Source organism: Chiloscyllium punctatum, chromosome 9, assembly GCF_047496795.1.
Source record: "Chiloscyllium punctatum isolate Juve2018m chromosome 9, sChiPun1.3, whole genome shotgun sequence".
Lineage (NCBI taxonomy): Eukaryota > Metazoa > Chordata > Chondrichthyes > Orectolobiformes > Hemiscylliidae > Chiloscyllium > Chiloscyllium punctatum.
Genome location: NC_092747.1, coordinates 43,547,122 through 43,568,359, shown reverse-complemented (window position 1 = coordinate 43,568,359; position 21,238 = coordinate 43,547,122). Strand labels below are relative to the sequence as shown.

The window sequence follows — 21,238 nt, the reverse complement described above, 5'->3', positions numbered from 1 at the left end:
CACATTGTGAAACTGGAACAAGGCTGAATAATCCCATGCAGATGTGAACTAGCTTTCAAACCCCTAATATGCCTCCAATAGGAAACTAATTAGTGTCAAGGTTTTCAGTTGGGTGAGCTCTTAATTGATAAGCAGAAGAGTCTCTTGTTCCTGGGAGACAGGCAGACTCTTAAAGGTGTAAGCACAGCCAGAAACTTCCCAACTTCAGAGAAACTGCAGGTCACAGAGCAGTGTAAGTAACTGAGAGAAGGTGTCCTGTCATTTGTTTCTCTGAGACTTCAAAGAGTGTCCTACAGCTGCATTGCTATCCAAGTAGGCAGGAGGGACTGTGTACCCACCAGAAGAACTGGCACTGTGACCTGCTGCAAGATGCCTTTCTCAAGGTAGTTATTCCAGCCTCCATCATTTTGGAAAAACTGGAGAATCCTGTACCTTTAAAAAAAGGTTCTTAATGACCCTAATTGCCAAAACCCCTCAAAGGGGCAAATGGCCTTGAAGGCCTTGAATCTGGTTATAAAAAATGAGTGGTTTCTTCTTTCCTTTGGGGAAGGTCACCTACCAACGTTATGTGGTCTGGCAGTGGGTGTTTGAGCCATCTTCGCAGCTTCATGCTTTTCAGTACATGAAGAGGAAGAATGTTGGCACTAGCCCTGTATTGATTTTTGCTAAAGCATCAGCTTCTTGGGCTTCCGTGAGCATACAACTGGGGCAAAGATTTCAGGTAGCACAATCATGCCAACATGTTCAGTGATGCTGACTGAATGCAGTGCCTACCTGTGTATTAGTGCTCATTATCATCATCCATCCTTGTAGTCTGGCTGGTCATTTTGTAGACTTGCTCATTGTGATGTTTGGTATGTTTCCCTTGTTTGCTGAATTGCTATACCTACCTTGCATCTGACTCTGTCTGATCATGGTGTTACACCATCTGTTCTGGCTTTGGCTTCTGGCCTCTGATGCCACATGCCTTGTATATTTCATGGAAAGCTGAGGGATTTCTGGCTGAAACTGCCTGCTTGGGTTCAGTAGGTTTGTTGGAAATGGATACTGTGTCAATGGCGGATGTAATGAACAGCCTGGTAAAGTCTGTCAACCCGCAGACTTATTTGTGTCTTCTTTTTAGCAATGTTTCCAAGCTGTAACCTCTTTTGATGGTCCATAGGATCTACTTGACGTGCTATAATTGGGGTCAAAGATATCACAAACATCATGATTCTGTTTCTGAAGAGTCACAATCACCCTTCTTATATCTGCATCAGCTCCAAGTCCATCTTCCAGCTCAGATTTTCATTGGGTCTTTGAGGTTGTCTTTTGAGGGTTACAGATTTGTAGAATTGTAATGTTGCAGAAAGAGGCCATTTGGCCCATTGTGCCCGCACCAGCTCTTCAAATGAGCATCTTTACCTAGTTGAAGAGTGCAGCACTAGAAAAGCACAGCAGGTCAGGCAGCATCTGAGGAGCAGGAGAGACGATGTTTCAAGCATAAACCTTTCATCAGAAATATTCATTACCTAGTGGTAGTATCCTGTTTTCTCCATACTTTTTCAATCCAAATAATCATCCAATGCTGTCTTGAATACCCAATGGAATACCTAACTACTCACTGAGTGAAAAGGTTTCTTCACACGTCGCCCTCGTTCCTTTCGTCAATCAATTTAAACCTATGTCCTTTCATTCTTGTTTCTCTTAGCAGCGGGAACAGTTTGTTTCTATCTACTCCTTCTGAGATGGCTCATGATTTTGAAAACCTCTTAAGATTCATTCTGAGCCTTTTTCACTTCCAGGAGAATAGGTTTCAACTTCTTCAATGTGGTGTGTTTTATTCTGCAGAGACCTCTGTTCCTATACCTAGTCTGACTGGTTTACAGAGAGCAAAATCCAGAAAACATGGTTTCATCTGTTGCCTGAACAAATTGAACTCAGTAAGATGGCCCGCCATTGCTCAATTCTTAGATGGAGGTTTGGTAATCCTCCTGTCAGTTTTCACAGGTGTTTCAGTGGTATCAGTAGCAGCAGCAAGTACTCAGACTGTACTGCTCTTCAGAGCTTAGATTCTGTGAGTCCACTTGCTTTCTGTCAGCCAGACTCTGCACATCTGACTGTCAGAATTAGGATTGATGGTGCTGTTACTGGCACCCTGCGTTTTTTCCTAGGCCATGACCAAAAAGAAATGTTTTGGCACAGACATGCCTTGACCCTTCAAGAAATTAAGAGTGGTGATGGTTCTTTTCCAGCCAGCTGTTGGAGTTTACTGCTAGCTAGCTTCTTTTGCCTCACTTGTTGCAATCTTTTGGTCACTCCTCCCTCCCCAATTACTTTCAAACTGCAAGAGAAGCAGTCACCCCTGTTCATGGAACCCAGTCCAGTGCTGCACTTTGTTCAGTTGGTTCACTTGCAATTGTTGTACAAGCTGTTGACTCAGACTTACATTCCTTCGGACTTTTTGCTGTTTTACTAGGGCCCAACTATTGGAGAAAGGTGTGATGACCTGACCACCCAGATTTGCTTTACACTATGGATGCCTACAGTGTTGCAGAGACACAGAGCTGAAGATATAATTGTTAGCTACTCAAGCTTTTGAAATTCTGTTGCATATGGAGTGGTTCAGTGTTGCTGGTTCTGCAAAATCTTCAAATCTTCAAACACCGTCGCTGCTACCTTATTACATTTTCTACCTTACATAAAGACAGCAACCACTTAACAAGGATTGGCAACTCAAATTAGATGAGTTATTTTATTTGAAGGCATAAAACTATACATAAAATAACTGCTGGGTGACTAATTACAGTATCTTGCCTCAAGGATTGTTCCTACTCTTTGCCTGAGCACTTTTAAAATTCACTTTTGGAACATGAGCATTGTTGGTTTTCCAGCATTTATTGTCTTTGAGATGATGATGGTGAGCTGCCTTCTTGAACCGCCATGTGCTGTTGGTACACTCTGTGATGATGCAATAATTTAAGACGTGTGTTTTGTCTTGTTCTGGCCTCTTCCAACTTGGCTTGTGCTGGGCTCCTGGTTCAACTTTACTTGAACTAGAAACAGCCCAGAGAGAGAGACTGGGGGAGAGATACTGGACAGTCTGAGAGGATAATCAGCTTATGAAGCTTTGGGTATTTTTTTTCAAAAGCTGGAACAGTACAAGCAGCCTGAATGGGTGTGGTGCAACTCCCACCCAACGAACCGGGGATTTTTAGCTTTTAGTTTTTAGCACCAGTTGCTGTTGGGGTCTTGAAGAAGTAGATGCCATTTTTCCCTCGCTCGATTGCAACCAAAAGCTGGGCATTCTATCCCTAAGCTGTTGAATTACACGTAAGGCAAAATCAGTTTTCTGCATTTCCCTTTTGCCAAGGGTGTGTTTACGGGAAGTTACTACATTGGAACAGTTAATTAGTAATAGTTACTAGATCTATTCTTCTGTTAAGCTTTCCATTAGAGTTAAGTTATTCCAAGTTCTTCTTTCTTTTGTTGTATTTTAACTATAGTGTTTGAACAAATTGTGTTTTGCTGAACATTGAGTAGTTTGACCAATCAAATTGTATCTGGAACACTGCACTTAACATTTACCTTTGAATGTAAGAAAAAGTCTAGGCTACCTTCATAATATATTTTGAGGGGGTCTGGTCTAGTCCATAACAATGCACAATGTCTTTAGGGAGGTAATTCCAACTTAACCCAGTGACAAGGAAGGAATAGCAATGTATGTCCAAGTTAGGATGGTGAGTGGCTTGAAGGGGAACTTGCAGGTGGTGGTGTTCCCATGTCTTTGCTGCCCTTGTTCTTTGAGATGGAAGTGGTCATGGATTTGGAAGATGCTGTCGAAGGAGCGTTCATAAATTTCTGCAGGGCATCAAATTGCTACTTCACACTGCTGTCGTGAGTGCCAGTGGACGTGCTGCCATCAAGCAGGCAGCACTCACATTTTGTCACATTCACCTTCTGTCATGTTCTGTCTGGTGATGCCTCTCAAACGTATAACACAACTGGATGAAAGCACAAGGTGGTATGAGACTACCTGCACCAATTAGACATATATTCTCAAATTTAATTTCTTTGAAAGTCGGATCACTGAGACAGCTTCTGAGCGTATTTTTACTAATACACACTTGAAATGAATAAGCATCAACTGCATCCTTAAAATCCAAAAAAGAATGTCATTCAATGATCTGAATTTGAGTCTTCAGTATTCAAAATGCAACTAGTGTATAAAAATAAATATTACATAGACATGATGTGTTTTGCTTAGACAGTAATGATGCTCAAGATTAGCTTAGGCTGTAATTGAAGATAGGCAGTTTAATTCCCGAATGAGATTGGTGGCCAGGTCTTTCAGTCAAGCGAATTATTACTGTTTGATTTTACTTTATTGTACTTAGTACTAGAGGATTTCACCGTTTTGGGGTAATTTATTTTACCTTGGTCAGGTGAAGGGTGCAGTGGAGATTTGAGGCAGAGTCAAAGGGAGAAGTGCGACATACTAATTTTATTTGCTATTCCTTTGAAGCTCTGCTGGTGAAGTTTACTTCTTAAATATAAAAGCTTGTGAAGTGGAATCTTAACAGCTGAGTCATTGTCAGTATTAATAAAGCTGAATCTCACATGGCTGCCTCTAAGATGGTTCTGTAAATGATCAGTCACTCAAAGGGACCCTTAAATTACTGAGACTGTCAATCAAATATCAAAGACATCAATTAAGTCAGTTGGCGGTCAGCAAAAAAAAAGCCAATTATGAACTGTATATAAACTTTAAACTATGTAACTCTACACTGAAACCTTCTCTCAATATCAAGTGTCTTGCTGATTATGATGATAGAGTTGTACTGCTGGTTTGACTTCAGTACCTCCATAGGATGAAGTGCACCCACTGGTGTTCAAGTATTCAAGTTAATTATTGGCTAGTGAACATTTATCATTGTTGTGTGCATTTGGCTAGACCCATGAGAAATTTCTCGACAAAGTGTTGTTGTGTGACTTGAATAAATTCAATTTAACTGAATAATTTCAGGAATTATGTCACTGCTCCACAAAAACCAGAGGCCTCAATAATTCATAGAGTACATTTGGAAGGCTCTTGTCTCAGGGTTATATACCTGGGTTGGCCTTTGCTTTCTGCTTTCCACTGATGGTCTCAGGACTTTGCTTCCAGGGTCATTCTTCGGGAAAGAGAGAGGATTTTGGGGGGTGCTAGATGAAGAAAATTGACCTATGGTTTGCTTGCGTTCCATCCGTGTGGAACTATATATGTAAACAGTCCAACCAGGAAGGGGGTTATACTGGACTTGGTCTCAGGAAATGAGCCTAGCCAGGTGAGTGAAGTTCCAGCGGGGGAGCATTTTGGGAGTAGTAACCATAATACTGTGATTTCTAAGATACTCATGGACAGGGATAACAGCAGTCCTTGGGTGAAGGTGTTAAACTGGGGGAATGTGAACCACAACAATATTAGGCAGGAACTGGAGAAGTTTGATTGGAGACAGCAGTTTAAGGGTAAATCTACAGCGGACATGTGGTAGTATTTTAAACGGCAATTGATAAGAGTTAAGAGTGGCATGTTCCTGAGAGAATGAAGGATAGTTATGGCAAGTTACATGAACCTTGGGTGACCAGAGATGTTATGACTTTGGTCCGAAAGAATAAGGAAGCATATGTATAGTGTAGGAGAATGGGAACTGACTAAGCCCTTGAAGTACATAAGGAAAGTAGGAAAGAATTTAAACAAGGAATCAGAAGGACTGAAAAGGGCATGAAAAGTTATTGGCAAACAGGATTAAGGAAAATCCCAAGGCTTTTTCCTAAAATATATAAACAGCAAAATGGGCGACACAGTGGCTCAGTAGTTAGCAGTGCTGCCTCACAGCACCAGGGTCCTGGGTTCAATTCCCGCCTGTCTTGTGGAGTTTGCACATTCTCCTAGTGTCTGTGTGGGTTTTCTCTGGGTGCTGCAGTTTCCTCTACAATCCAAAGATGTGCAGGTCAGGTGAATTGGCCATGCTAAATTGCCCACTGTGTTAGTCACGGGTAAATGTAGGGTAGGGGAATGGGTTTGGGTGGGGTTTCTCTTCGGAGGGGCGGTGTGGACTTGTTGGGTCGAAGGGCATGTTTCCATACTGTAGAGAATCTAATCTAATCTGGAAAGGATTGGCCACTCCAGGACAAAGCAGGGAATCTATGTATGGAGCCAGAAGAGACAGGTGAGGTCCAAAATGAATACTTTGTGTTAATATTCACCAAAGAGAAGGAATTAGTGGGGGATGATCTCAGGGGAGTGTCAAGTTTCTAAGGCAAGTTTCATTTAAAAAGGAAGAGATGTTGTGCATCTTGAAGTATTAAGGTAGATAAATTCCTGGGTCCTGATGGGATCTATCCCAGAATATTGAGGGAGGCAAGAGAACAAATTGCTGAAGCATTGATAGACATCTTTGTATCCTCTCAGGCCCCAGGTGAGGTCCCAGAGGACTGAAGAATAACCAATGTTGTCCCAGTATTTAAGAAGAGTAGCAGGGATAATCCAGGAAATTACAGGTCTGTGAGTCTCACATTGATGGTAGGGAAAATATTGGAAAAGATTCTCAGGGACAAGATCCATATGCGCTGAGAGGGAAATGAACTTATTAGCAATAAACAGCAAGATTTTGTGTGGGGGAGGTGGTGCCTCACTAACTTGATCAATGTTTTGAGGGGGTGATGAATATGATTGAGGGTTGGATGTTGTCGACATGGCGTTCAGTAAAGCCTTTGACGAGTTCCCTCATGGCAGAATGGTACAAAAGGTGAAGTCACATGGTATCGGGGGATGAGCTGGCAAGATAAATGCAAAACTGGCTTAGTCATAGGAGAGAGGTAGAAGGATGCTTTTCAGAATGGAGGGCTGTGACTAGCAGTGTTCCACAGGGATCAGTGCTGGGACCTCTGCTGTTCGTGATCTACATAAATGATTGGGAAGAAAACATGGCTGGTCTAGTTAGTAAGTTTGCCAACAATACATAGATTGTTTATAGAATTGTGGATCGTGAGGAGAATTGTCAGAGGATACAGCAGGATATAGATCATGGGCAGAAAAATAGCAGATGGAGTTTAATCCAGACAAATGTGACACAATACATTTTAGAAGGTCAAGGACAGGTGGAAATTATACAGTTAATAGCAGAACCCTTAACAGTATTGATATGCAGAGGGAACTGCTTGTGCGGGTCCACAGATCACTGAAGGTGGCAGCGCAGGTAGATAAGGTAGTGAAAAAGCCCTTGGCATGTTTGCCTTCATTGGAAGGGGCATTGAGTATAAGAACAGACATGTTATGCTGCAGCTTTATAGAACTTTAGTTAGGCCATGCTTGCAATATTATATACAGTTCTGGTCACCACACTACCAGAAGGATGTGGATGCTTTGGAGAGAATATGGAAAAGGTTTACCAGGATGTTGCCTGGTATGGGGGATTTTAGGCGGCACGGAGGCACAGTGGTTAGCGCTGCTGCCTCACAGTGCCAGAGACCCGGGTTCAATTCCTGCCTCAGGCGACTAACTGTGTGGAGTTTGCACATCCTCCCAGTGTCTGCGTGGGTTTCCTCCCACAGTCCAAAGATGTGCAGGTCAGGTGAATTGGCCATGCTAAATTGCCCGTAGTGTTAGGTAAGGGGTAAATGTAGGGGTGTGGGTGGGTTGCGCTTCGGCGGGGCGGTGTGGACTTGTTGGGCCGAAGGGCCTGTTTCCACACTGTAAGTAATCTAATCTTAGCAATGAAGAAAGGTAGGATAGACTGGCTTTGTTTTCACTGGAACGGAGGAAGTTGAATGGAGGCCTAATAGAAGTTTATAAGATTGTGAATGACATGGATAGAGTGGCTTTTTCCTAGGGTGGAGGGGTTAATTACTAGGGGACACAGGTTCAAGGTGTGAGGGGGGAATCTTTAAAAGAGATGTACAAGGAAAGTTTTTCACACAAAGGGTGGCAAGTGCCTGGAACACGTTGCCAGAGGAGCTGGTTGAAGCTGACACAATGGCAGCATTCAAAAGCATCTGGCCAGATACATGAATAGGAAGAGAATAGAGGGATACAGATTCTGTAGTAAAGACAGTTTTAGTACAGAAGGGCAAAATGTGATGGCGCAGCCTTGTGGGCCAAAGGGCTTGTTCCTGTGCTGGATTATTCATTGTTCTTCTTTGGTTTCCAAAATTAGCAAACTAGGGTCACATGCTTGCTGACTTTGGGGTACCTCCATTTTTCCCAACTTGAAGATAATCAGAGACACGGATGAGGGACAAATGGGTGTCTTCTGAAAGTCATCTCTTGCCTCTGCTCTAGGAAAATCATTTGTCTTCTTGCTGTTGGATCCCCCGAAAACCAAAAGTTGACCAATGACCTTTGGAAACTGATGCTGCTGTAACTCTGAATAGCCAGCAGCACAGGTTCAGAGGTTCATTGGTCAGCTGTAAAGAAGCTGATTGGCTCAATGATTGGGGGCAGTGATTCAGTCACGGATGACTTTATCCCCCATCTCCCCACACTTAGCTTGCAAATCAGAGAATCTCCATCTGGAAACATAGGGAAGCATACTGAAACAAGCAAACAGGCAGTGTAGGTACATGCAAGAAGGTATTCTGAGGTCATGAGATGATTTCACACTGTTCACAGCTCGCAGTTAAAGCCCTGATTATTTCATCGGTTAAAATTAATAGTTAGGTTGAATGCTTCAATTATTCTACTCCTACTGAAAAATTCCTCAACCCGCACCATGGTTGGACCTCCACCAGATGAACTGAAGTAGTTCAAGAATACAGCTCACTATCACCTTCCCAAGGAAAATCAGGGATGGTGAATAAATACTGGTCGAGCTAGCAATGCTCCCATCTTGCAAATAATGTTTTTCTATAATGAGGGGCTAAAATTTATTTTTGGCCTGATTGCTTTCTACCTTATTCCATAAGCACCAATTCTGAATAAAAGTAATAGTTACAATTTCTTTTGCTGTCCTATAGTTGTACCACATACAGTGGCCACACCACAAAACTTAATCCTTTCCATCTAAATTCCTCTGAAAAATTATGGAAACTTGACTATGGCCTGAGATTTTGATCTCAATTTCTCAGAAGAGCAAATGTACCCGTCAAAGAGGGAAAGATTTGAAAGGTCCAACTAAAGTGGGCTGATCTACGAGTCTGGGCATATGATCCTAGCTTTTCTGTGAGGGTATTCATAGGGCTGAAACTTAGTAAACACTCTCCTGCTGTCAGTTCAAAGAGTATTAGGATTGCCTAAAAACACCAACCACAAATATACAGCACATTAAGTGACATATGATAGAATGTGTGAGGAGGAAAATATTTAAAATTTCCCTGTGCTATGACAATGAAAATCATAACCAGCTAGTGAACAAGTAAAGAATCCAGAGGAAATCAAGGGAAGGTCAGTCTGATGTTTGATATCCCATGTGTGGAAAAGCATTCTTCCATGATAATCCTTCTTTGGACTCAAGTAGGACCCCAATTAGTAATTAGAGATCAAGACTAGATTGTCATTCACCGCAATGAGGGAAATCGTGATTGTCAGCAATGCACTTGAAGTAGATTCTGACTTCCTTCCCTTTCGGTAAATCTGTTCAGCTTTTATGCATGAATGGGACTTGCTGAAGAGGTTTCCGAGCAATAACAATGTGTGCCGGGCTGAGCGCCTGAGGCTTTTTCTCTTTCAAAAAAATCCTTTATGGCTGTTCTAATTCTGAGGGTAAATGTTTTGCACAGAAATACCATGTTATCAGAAGGTAATCTTCAAACTACTTTGGTGGATGGCATCGGAAATGGATGTGTTTTCCTCGTCCCCTGATATTGAATGTAAAACGTGACTAACTAGATTTTGATTACTTACAGTGTGGAAACAGGCCCTTCAGCCCAACAAGTCCACACCAACCCTCCAAACAGCAACCCACCCAGACCCATTCCCCTACACCTAACACTACAGGCAATGTAGCATGGTCAATTCACCTAACCTGCACATTTTTGGACTATGGGATGAATCTGGAGCAAACCCACACAGACACAGGGAGAATGTGCAAACTCCACACACAGTTGCCTGAGGCAGGAATTGAACCCAGATCTCTGGTGCTATGAGGCAGCAGTGCTAACCATTGTGCCACCGTGCCATCCAAAGCCTACTGCACCTGGTATTCCCAGGCAGTCTCCCATCCAAGTACTAACCAGGCCTAAGTCTGCTTAGCTTCATGTAATCAGATAGGATCAGGCATTTTCAGACTAGTATGGCCATTGGCTAGGAGAGAGAATAGAAGGATATTTTATCCCGAATCTAATGCATATGTAAAAATGCCACATGCTGATATTGAAAATTCACTTCACAAATTGTTATATTTCATTACTAATATCCCTCCCCTTAATGAGAACAAATGTGCTCAAGATTTATTGAAAGGGAGAAATGAAAAAGATATAAATTCCCTGACTCATTGTCATGTCTTTCAATTTTCTTTACTTTAAAATAAGTTAGATTCCAGCCTTATCTCAGAATTTAGGCTTTAAGCCCCAGAATTATCTGATGTTCTTGTCCATATTAACACTATCTCACTGATGTCCTTTTGAAGATGGGCAGGTTTCCTAGTTATTAATCAAATCCAAAAGATCTGGAGGCTAATATCATCAACTCAGTCAAGCCTGTAGCACTAATCCACAAATGCAACTTACTAATAATACTGTTTTAATAGAAAATATAGTTGAACATATCTCTGAATTGCAATTAAGTCTTAATTCCCATTAGACCTATCTGGATAGTGAACATAACTATCTTAAATGAGATAACTAGCTTTCACTTCATTGCAAAGGCTATATTTTATCCGAGTAGTATTTGTTCTCTCTGCTAGTGTGACTCACCAATTTAATTAAAGAATGAAGAGAATAACAGGGAATGATCCATTTGTTAGACTAATACTTTGTGTTCTCTGCATCAGTGGTCTCTTCAGGTAATGAAGAAATCTCGGAGGGTTCAGAGGATTGTGTAAATATTAACATTTATATAGAGGTCGTTCATTTGGATTCAGTCCAACTTATTATCAGAATCAGATAAAAGTATGTATTGACATAGAAAGAAGGTGTAGGAAGGGTATAGATAATTGATACTGAAGTTCATTTTAATTTGTGCATTTAATCCAGATTGATTTTGAATTCTGAATAAACGTGCCAATGCTCCATCATAATTAACACATCTAATTAATGTGCTACACTGTGCATCAAAGTTTCAAAAATACTTTTGCAACAGATATAAGTTTTCTGTGGAACTGTTGATTTTTCCCATTTAATCTGACACATATACTTATTTAGGTAGGTTTCATGTTTCTCACTGCCTGTTTCCAGTGTTCTAGGCCGAGTCACAACCTTGCCAGTCCTGAACAGTTCAATGTCACAGAATCAATCACATGATTCTTACAGTGCAAAATGAAGCTATTCATGTCTGCACTGGCTCTCTGAGCATTTTAATTTAGTGCCAGTCTTCCATCTTTTCCCTATAACCCCACACACACTGTTTCTATTTAAATATTCATCTCAAACCTTCTTGAGTGCTTCACTTGAACATTCCGCCACCTTATTTTCAGGCAATTCGTTCCATACCCCAGCTACTCACTGCATGAAGGTGTTTCTTTCTCACCTCACATTTGCTGTAAAATCTAATTCTCAATCTGCTGAAGAATGGAAACAGTTTCTCCCGACCATTCTGTCCAAACCCATCATGATTTTGAAAATTTCTATCAAATCTCCTCTTACCTTTCTCCTCTCCAATGAAAATAGTCCCAATGTCTCCAGTCTTTCCTCCTGACTGAAGTGTATCATATCTGAAACCATTCTCATAAATCTCTTCTGCACTCTGTTCATGCACTCAGTCCCTTACTAAAGTGTGGCACCTTGAACTTTGCACAATATTTCAGCTGAGGTCTAACTGGTACAAATTGAAAGAACTGAAGATGCTGGAAACCAGAAACAAAAACAGAATTGGCTGGAATAGCTCAGCAGGTCAAGTAGCATTTGTGGAGAGAAATCACAGTTAATGTTTCGAGCTGAGTGATCCTTCCTCAGAACTGCCTTAGGCAGTTCCTCGGGTCTTACTTGTGCATTATATAAGTTCATCAGAAGCTCACTGCTTTTATACTCTATGCCCCACTTCATGAAGCCTAGATAAGTTTGAAAATAAGTATAGGGTTGCAATGTGTCATAAATCCACACCCCTTGATTTCTAATGCAGCCTGCACATAAAATGCCCTCTTTCCTGCCATTTACATGATTGTAGCGTGCAACTACCTCTGTTAAGGCTGAGCAATGGGAAGGATATGCAACAAAATGATGATTCCCAGGCAACTAACTTGTAAACCCTGCCTGTTCTCTTTAAAAGGGAGATGTATTTTGACAGGAGCTGTGTCTTTATAACTGATTCTTACTTGAGAAAATGCACCAATCAAATAACATGACAGAGAATGGGATTTGGGGTTTTCTGAGAGGACCTAAGCTGACTTTTGTCCACAGAGGACTCTCTGAGCAAATGTTGCAAAGACAGTGAAACTAGGTGACTGGGCCAGCCAATATCAACAGTCAAGCCCCTGAGACTCTGGATGCGGTGCTGCAACAAGTTCAATGATTTCATATAAGTTGAACTTTCTTTGTTACTCATTTGCCTCACACACAGCTAACAGCACAATATCTATCACCTATCTATCAATCAGGACTCAGACCTGGGATTAGTAGTATCATCATTGTGCTGCAAGTTCACACTAACATTTCATTGCTTGCAAACCACCAGTTTTTCAATGAATGGCAGATACCCAAATGTGGTACACTCTGACACACCTGTCTTGCAGGACAAGGTGATATATAACCAACGGCAGCAACATATAAACAATGAGGAACAATCACAGCTCCTGACATTTCTGATAGATGTTTCCGGCATGCGTCTTAACGCTCTCATCAAAACAGTGTCTGGGAATGGCCTGCACTGGCGTTGGCACATGAGCTATAATTGCAATGTTTCATGCAAAATTACACCATCAGCACTGAAAAGAAAGGTGCTACAGAGTGAAACTTCATTGCAAGATGTTTTATCCAAATACTTTGTGGGGAATTGGAGCTGCAACCTTTCAATCATGAGGCAACTACAGCATTATGCAGTGAGTAGTTCTCCTTCTGTCTCCCACCTTCTTCAAGGCACAAGTCAGGAATGTGATGGAACTTGCCTGCATGCACTCGAATGAAAGATTGCAATAATCACAGATCAATTCTACTTTGAGAGATTGCATGCCTTTTCGGTTTATGGAGAATGTTGTTGGCTATTTCCAGGCATATCTCATTCTTGACTCTGTGCGTGTACAGTCAGCTGCCCCTTGTACCTGTAAAAATCCAGCAAAAACATTAAATCCCACAGCTCAGGCCGTGATGAATCTTTTAAATTTATTGAATAAAGGTGACCTCCTTGATACTTTTGAATGGCTGACAGTGAGAAGTCACCATATTCTCCTCAAGAGACCGAGAACATTCCAGTGACATAGAAAATTAAGACTTTAAGGGCCTCTAAAACTGTTGGCATTGAGTTGTCTCCAGTGCATGGGAGCTTGGATCATCCTAAGGCTCATCGCATAGGTGAGTAGCGGAATCTCTTGATGTCTCAGCCATCTTTGATATTGCTTGTCCAGCATTTGCATATTTACTCTTCTGCCATATATTCAAGTATATGCCAATACTTGTCGTCCTAGCAGCCTTTGGTTGCTCTCATTATGAGCTACCTGCTGGTACTCCACATTCACAATTTGGCCATTGTTGTGCTTAGTTCTGGACTACCTTCAGCCAGTTCCTCTCCAGAAACAGTAAGGTCATTGGAGGTGTATGCATTTGATCCAGTTTGTCTGCCTAAGGTGAACTATGGAGGCAATGCAGGAGATATTTGGCTTGCACAGTCACTATGACTCATCCCATCCCCAGCCTGAGCACTTTAGATCTACTGAGAGTCCTATATTTTGCATTGTTCACCCCTGGCCTCCACCCACACCATTGTGGATATCTTTATCCACAATATTGTGGTTATCTCCATCCTTCAACTGCACTGCTGAAACCTCTCTGTGGTACTGCTGCTATGTCTGTGGAACTCCCACATTGACCCTGAAGCTAAAAACCATCATCCAGCAACATTAAGTAATCCAAGATGGAAGACGGGAAAAATTTCTGGCTGTAACAGGCTGCTCCTTTATTTGAGATATTTCAGGTGTTAGAGGTGATTTCCTCAAATTCCAGGAGCAGCAATCACTGTTTTATATGCTGTTGCAATTGTGTTGGAACTTCAGAGAAAAAAATCAAAGCAACAGCACTTTTTAAAGGGAGAAAGGCAGCAAGCACATGGTCTATGAGGGAGAGAGAGAAAGAAGCCCACACTGCTAATTGACAGAGCAGTGAATCTACACAGTTATTGCCTTTGCTGTTTGAATTCATGTATCACTGGACATCGGAGTGTGTCAAGGAAAACTTAACAAACAGTGAAATGCACAACTGATCTTGGAGGAACCTGTTTGGGATAGGTCACTGCACAGAATCAGATAAGTGAATAGTTTTAAGTATAACCTTGCTGTAAATCTACAATAGTGAGTAGAGTGGGTTCTTTTTTGATGATATGTTTTTAATGGGATCTGTCTCTTAATTAAATTTTTAAAAATATAAGCTGTAAGTATTAAGTTTACCTAGAACAGTGGTCTGTAGAGCAATAAGACGGTGCTACATTTTGGGTCTATAAATTGGAAGGAGCAAAATGGCCTTTAGTAGAGTAATATGTTCTTCTTGTTGGTATGTGGGAGTTTCAGGACAGTTTAAGGGTTACTGAGGAATATATCTGTAACAAATGTCATTAGTTGTGAATCCTGTCAGATCGAATGGATCAGTTGGAGCAACAGTTACAGGCAATGAGGAACTTGCAAGAGCTAGGGGATGTGGTAGATGGCAGTTATAGGAAGGGAGAAAAGCCATGGATACAGGCAGATAGATGGGTTAACTCCAAGAAAGGTAGGAGAGGTAGGTAGTACAAGTGTCTTCTGTGGCTGTCCCCATTTCAAACAAGTATGCTGTTTTGGAAAATGTAGGGGGTGATGGACTTTCAGGGGAAGGTAGCACGAATAGCCAAGTTTCTGGTATCAAGACTGACTCTACTGCAATGAGGGGTATGCCAGGTTCCAAGTGATTGATTGTGCTAAGGGACCCTCTAGTCAGAGTTACAGACAGACGTTTCTGCAGCCAACAGCGGAAAATCAGAATGGTGTATTGCCTCCCTGGTGCCGAGGATGTTCTCAAAAGGGAGAGGGACCAGCAGGAGGTCTTTGTACACATTAGTACCAACAACACAGGAAGGGAAGAAAATTTAGCTTCTGAAGGGAGAATATAGAAAGTTAGGCAGGAATTTAAAAAGGAGGTCCTGAAGGTAGTAATATCTGGATTACTCCTGGCTCGAGGAGCTAGTGAGGGTAGGAATAGGAGGATAGAGTAGATGAATGTGTGGCTGAGTTGCTGGTATTATGGGAGAAGGATTTGCATTTTTGGATCATTGGAATCTCTTTTGGGGTAGAACTGACCTGTACAAGATTGCACCTGAATTGGAAGGGCACTAATATACTGGCAGGGAGATTTTTGAGAGCTGCTCAGGAGGATTTAAATTAGTAAGGGGGGAGTGGGACCCAGGGAGATAACGAGAAAAGAGATCAATCCGAGACTGGTACAGCTGAGAAAAGAAGCGAGTGAAACAGTCAGGGCAGGCCGGGACAAAGCAGAGAACAGTGTAGGACTGAAAAATTAAAATGCATTTATTTCAATGCAAGAGGTCTAACAGGGAAGATGGATGAACTCAGGGCATGGTTAGGAACATGGGACTGGGATATCATAGCAATTACAGAAACATGGCTCAGAGATGGACAGGGCTGGCAGCTTAATGTTCCAGGATACAAATCCCATAGGAAGAATAGAAAGGGAGGCAAGAGAGGAGGGGGAGTGGCATTTTTGATAAGGGATAGTATTACAGCTGTGCTGAAGGAGGATATTCCTGGAAATACATCCAGGGAAGTTATTTAGGTGTAACTGAGAAATGAGAAAGGGATGATCACCTTATTTGGATTGTATTATAACCCCCTATAAACCCCCTAATAGTCAGTGGGAAAGTGAGAAACAAATTTGTAAGGAGATCTCAGCTATCTGTAAGAATAACAGGATGGTTATGGTAGGGGATTTTGACTTTCCAAACATAGACTGGGACTGCCATAGTGTTAAGGGGTTAGATGGAGATGAATTTGTTAAGAGTGTTCAAGAAAATTTTCTGAGTCAGGATGTGGATGTACCTCCTAAAGAAGGTGCAAAACTTGACCTACTCTTGGGAAATAAGGCAGGGCAGGTGACTGAGGTGTCAGTGGGGGAGCATTTTGGGGCCAGCGACCATAATTCAATTAGTTTAAAAATAGTGATGGAAAAGGATAGACCAGATCTAACAGTTGAAGTTCAAAATTGGAATAAGGCCAATTTTGACGGTACTAGGCGAGAACTTTCAAAAACTGATTGGGGGCAGATGTTCGCAGGTAAAGGGATGGCTGGAAAATGGGAAGCCTTCAGAAATTAAATAACGAGAATCCATAGACATGTTGAGTTTATAGATGGGAAGTCAATCATGAAACTTGAAAGAGTTCAGGAAAGATTTACAAGGATGTTGCCAGGGTTGGAGGATTGGAGCTCTCGGGAGAGGCTGAACAGGCTGGGGCTGTTTTCCCTGGAACATCGAAGGCTGAGGGATGACCTTATAGAGGTTTATAAAATTGAGAAGGGCATGGATAGGGTAAATAGACAAAGTCTTTTCCCTGGGGTGGGGGAGTCTAGAACTAGAGGGCATTGGTCTAGGGTCAAAGGGGAAAGATATTAAAGGGGCCTAAGGGGCAACTTTTTCACACAGAGGGTGGTACATGTATGGAATGAGCTGCCAGAGGAAGTGGTAGAGACTGGTACAATTACAACATTCAAAAGGCATATGGATGGGTATATGAATAGGAAGGGCTTGGAGGGATATGGGCCAAATGCTACCAAATGGAACTAGATTGGGTTGGGATATCTGGTCAGCATGGACAAATTGGACCAAAGGGTCTGATTCCATGCTGTACATTGCTATGACTCTATGACTCTATTACTCAGTCAAATATTGACCCTTGCTTCATTTATCTTGGCACTCACTCCATCCTTCCCATCTTGCATTTGCTGAACCTCAAACTATCCACCATTCTCCTTGCTGAACATTCAATCACCCTGAGCTTTTCCCTCTCTGAGCTACCCTTGATATGCCATCATCCATTGAACTTCCGTCACCTTTAACCTGATTTCTCTAACCCTCTGCTGTCAGGACCTCACCATTAACTCTTGATAGTCCTGGATCCCTCCACAATCATAGAGTCATAGAGATGTACAGCATGGAAACAGACCCTGCGGTTCAACTTGTCCATGCTGATCAGATATCCCAACCCAATCTAGTCCCACCTGCCGTACCCGGCCCATATCCTTCCAAACCCTTCCGATTCATATAGCCATCCAAATGTATCCTAAATATTGCAATTGTACCAGTCTCTACCACTTCGTCTGGCAGCTCGTTCCATATACGTACCACCCTCTGCGTGAAAAAGTTGACCCTTAGGTCCCTTTTATATCTTTCCCCTCTCACCCTAAGCCTATGCCCTCTAGTTCTGGATTCCCAGACCCCAGGGAAAAGACTTTGTCTATTTACCCTATCCATGCCCCTCATGATTTTATAAACCTCTATAAGATCACCCCTCAGCTTCCGACACTCCAGGGAAAACAGCCCCAGCCTGTACAGCCTCTCCCCATAGCTCAAATCCTCCAACCCTGGCAACATCCTTGTAAATCTTTCCTGAACTCTTTCAAGTTTCATGATTGACTTCCCATCTATAAACTCAACAAAATACAGAGCTGGAAAAGCACAGCAGGTCAGACAGCATCAGAGGTGTAGGAAAGTCAACATTTCAAATCAGAATCCTGGGGCCTGTGCTGTACTTTTCCAGCTCCACATTTTATCAACTCTGACTTCCAGCATCTACAGTCCTCACTATCTGCCATCTGTAGATATTGACTTTTTTTCTTTGAGATCCACCTTCCTCTGTCCCCCGTGAATGCTTGTATATCTGCATGAACCTACCATCCCTCCCAAAGTGATTCATGTCCCTATCCCCCAGCACCCTGCCTACTTCCCTCACTCAGTGAGCCAAGCCCCTATCCCCTTAACATCTTCCCCCTCCCTCTCTTTTCCCTCCCTTGTTTAACTATGTCTTGAACAGCCACCACCCAATCTCAATTCTTCCTCTCTTGTGGTCAAGCAAAATGCCCCATTAAAGAAAAAGACTTCTACTCATTCCAAGTTGGCCAACAATATAACATCACCGACCGTGCGCCATCATTAATCAACCGTGAGTCTGAAAGCAAGTGCTTCTAATTCACTACGATTAATTGTAAATGTACAACTTAATCTAACAAGATGGAGTTTTAATAAGCATGCATTACTTGCAAATGTATTAGAAGGAGATTTCTGCTCCTTGTCATTGGGAAACCTATCTGCCTTCTATCTGCTGTGACCTTCATCCCCTACTTTCATCCCACCCTTAGGAAGTGACATTTCACTTCCTGCACAACTAGGTGCACCTATCCATTTTGTTTCCCCCAGCTGGTTACAACACAGATTCCAGCCTTGCTTTTGGAAATATTTTCGCAATTAAATGCTGCATTACAATCCAAATTGATGGTAAAACTGGATAAGTCAAATCCTCGAATGAAAAGTGACTTGATGTGTTTCAGCTTTGCAATTGATTTACTGCAATGTTTAGTCACTGAAATCTATTCATTCGACACTGAAGGTGTTCTTTAACAATAGAGCATAAGTTTATTTCACAGACGACACAAAGATCGATGTTATGGATAGTATGGAAGATTGTCAAAAGAATACAGTGGGGTATAGATAAGTTGCAGGTATGGGCATAGAAATGGTAGATGGAGTTTAATCCGGATAAGTATGCAGTGCTGCACTTTGGGAGGTCAAATGTCCAGGGAAAGTATACAGTTAATGGCAAGACCCTGAACAGCATTGATGTACAAAAGGATCTTGGGGTTCAAGTCCATAGCTCCCTGAAAGTGGCCACACAAGTAGATAGGGTGGAAAAGAAGGCATATGCCATGCTTGCCTTTACTGGCTGGCGAAATGAGTATGAGAGTCAGGGTGTCCTGTTGCAGCTTTATCAGACTTTGGTTAGGCCACACTTAGAGTATTGCATCCAATTCTGCTCACCACATTACAGAAAGGTTATGGAGGCTTTGGAGAGGGTGCAGAAGAGGTTTACCAGAACGCAGCTTGGATTAGAAGGTATGAGCGATAAGGAGAGGCTGGACAAACTTGGGTTGTTTTCTCTGCAGCAGCAGAGGAGACTTGATAGAAGTCTACAAAATTATGCGATGCATTGATGAGGTTGATGCCTAGAATCTTTTTCCCAGAGTTGAGATGTCTAATATTAGCGGGCATGCAGAAGTAAGGGACAAGGTTTTTCCACAGAGAGTGGTAGGAGTCTGGAACATGCTCGGTGAAAGTGAGGACTACAGATACTGGAGATCAGAGTCAAGATTAGAGTTGTGCTGGAAAAGCACAGCAGGTCAGGCAGCATCCAAGAGCAGGAAAATCGACATTTCGGGCAAAAGCCCTCTCTGCAATGTGCTGCCAGGGGTTGTGGAGGAGGCAGATAGAATAGAGGTGTTCAAGGAACATTTAGGTCAGCACATGAAGATGCAAAATATGGAGGGATATGGATTAGGGTCAGACAGAAGCGATTAGTTTAATTTGGCACTATGTTCGGCACAACATCATTGGCTGAACTGTTCAATGTTCTAGTAAAGCTCCAAATGCACTGACATCAGTCTTGCATAATTCTGATGGTCCAAACCTTTTCAATTGTAACAACTTGACTTCTGTCCAAGCTCTCCCAGCTTCGAAGCTTCTAAAACTAAACTGCCCTTGGCCCAAGCATCTCATCTGCTTCTTCAATAACCTTCCCTCTATCATATGGTCAGAAGGACAAATGTTTGCTGATGACTGCACAATGTTCAGCACCATTCGCAATACCTCAGAAATTGAAGCAGTCCATGTCTAACTGTAGCAAGCCCTAGATAATACCCAGGCATGGGCTAACAAGTGGCAAATTACATTTGAGCCACACAATGACCATCTCCAATAAGAAAGAATCTAACTTGTGACATGTAATATCATCACCATCACTGAATCCCCCACTATCTATATATCCTGTGGTTACCACTGACCAGAAACTGGATTGGACTAATCATATGAAGACAGTGGCTGCAAGAACAGGCAAAAGGCGAGGAATCCTGCAGCATATAACTCACCTCTTGACTCTCTAAAGCTTGGGGAACTCCAAAAACACTCATGAAGCTTGACACCATCCTGGACAAAGTAGCCCATTAGATTGGCACCATATCGACAATCATTCAGTCCCTCCTGCCAATAGTCCCTCTTGCTGTACGAATCATCGACATGATGCATTGTAGAAGTTTTATCAGGATCCTTAGATCGCACCTTCCATACCCACAACCACTAACATTTAGAAGGACAAGGGCAGCAGATACATGGGAGAACTACAACTTGCATCTTCCCCTCTAAGTCACTCACCATCCTGACTTGGAAATATACCACCACTCCTTTACTATTGCTGGGTTAAAATCCTGGAATTCCCTCCCTCACAGTATTAATATGTCTACCTACAGCATATGAATGAAAATGGTTCAAGAAGGCGGTTCACCGCAACCTTCTCAAGGGCAATTAGAGCTGGGAAATAAATTTTGACCCTGTTTAACAAAAACCTAAAGCACTTTGGGCAAGGTGATTGGTTCCACAGATTTAAAAGATTGATTATTCTATGCAATGAGTCCTGACAAACACATGAGTAAAGTGTCTTGCTTTCTTCTGAATTGATACACTTAGGTCATTGCTTCAAATGACTCTCTGACCTGTTTTTTAAAAAAAAAAGATATTCACAGAACAACCCATATCCATCTGCCTCTATTTTAAAATCCAAATCCCAAATATTATCTGTGCATACATAATACATATATAATTCACCTCTCTTCACAACTGTTTCAACATAACATGCAACTATGCTTCATAGCAATAAAGAACAGCCATAAT

The 21,238-nt window shown here is 42.0% G+C and overlaps 1 protein-coding gene and 1 pseudogene across 14 annotated transcripts in view; one reads left to right on the top strand and one right to left on the bottom strand.

The window, feature by feature from the left end:
• Positions 1-21,238, top strand: part of sgcg (sarcoglycan, gamma) — a 692,618-nt gene that overhangs the window by 593,058 nt on the left and 78,322 nt on the right. The gene's annotated exons all lie outside the window — the stretch shown is intronic.
• LOC140481712 (5S ribosomal RNA) lies at positions 10,143-10,262 on the bottom strand (annotated as a pseudogene).